General features: G+C 35.7%; 1 protein-coding gene across 1 annotated transcript in view; it reads left to right on the forward strand.

Annotated features, from left to right (window-relative positions):
- LOC103607903 (mannosyl-oligosaccharide 1,2-alpha-mannosidase IB) overlaps nt 1-802 on the forward strand; it is a gene marked incomplete at its 5' end in the record, with an annotated part of 71,929 nt that overhangs the window by 65,946 nt on the left and 5,181 nt on the right. The window lies entirely within an intron of this gene.

Here is an 802-nt window from a genome sequence, read left to right on the forward strand (position 1 = left end):
TGGCATTTGAAAGGCAATTTTTCAGAACAATTATAAAATAAGTAGTTTAATTTTCTGTACCGTCCTTTTAATGCTTAAGCACTGGAAAAAAAAAATCATTGTAAAATTGCCCAGGTTCACTGCCTGGGTGTACACTTCACCTTGTATTCTGAGTAATTCCTTAGCAGATCACCATAAATAGGATCAGTAAGTTGTTAAAATTTTTTCTAGATTGAAAGACAAAATGTATATATGAGGGTACTTTAAAAAGTTCATGGAAAAATAGAATTAAAAGATAGTAATGAGTCTTTCCATAAACTTTTGAAGTACCCCTGTATATTTGAAATGAGGAATTTTTAGTGGTTAGTAAGTAAAGGAAGCAAGTAGTTTATGCTTAAAATACTAGTCTTTCAGGGAACCCCATGGCTATCAGTAGCTGGGGAGGAAAAAACCATCAGTCTTTTATGAATGTATAGCTTATTCCAGGGGTGAAGATGTGTTTTTATTCTCTGAGATTTACTAATTATGATTAATAGTACTAATTAGGATGAATACTCATATTCTGACTTAAGCTTTCAGTGTAGATAGGATGACTGAGGAAATCTGGGTGAGGTTAGTAGTGCTAGTAAATTGTGCAGACAGGAATGTACAAGATATGTTTTAGGGCAGGATGCACACCAATTTATGTAAAGAGAATGTTTCACACTGGCAAAGAGGGGAAGAAGTTGGAGCCATATATAGGTAGCCTTACATGCCAAATCAAGGATACTTTGCTTAGCTGTTCAGTTATAATACCCCCCCACTCCCCCTCCCACTCCCCCCC

This window comes from Galeopterus variegatus, unplaced genomic scaffold, assembly GCF_000696425.1.
Source record: "Galeopterus variegatus unplaced genomic scaffold, G_variegatus-3.0.2 Scaffold7828, whole genome shotgun sequence".
In the NCBI taxonomy this organism is placed as follows: domain Eukaryota; kingdom Metazoa; phylum Chordata; class Mammalia; order Dermoptera; family Cynocephalidae; genus Galeopterus; species Galeopterus variegatus.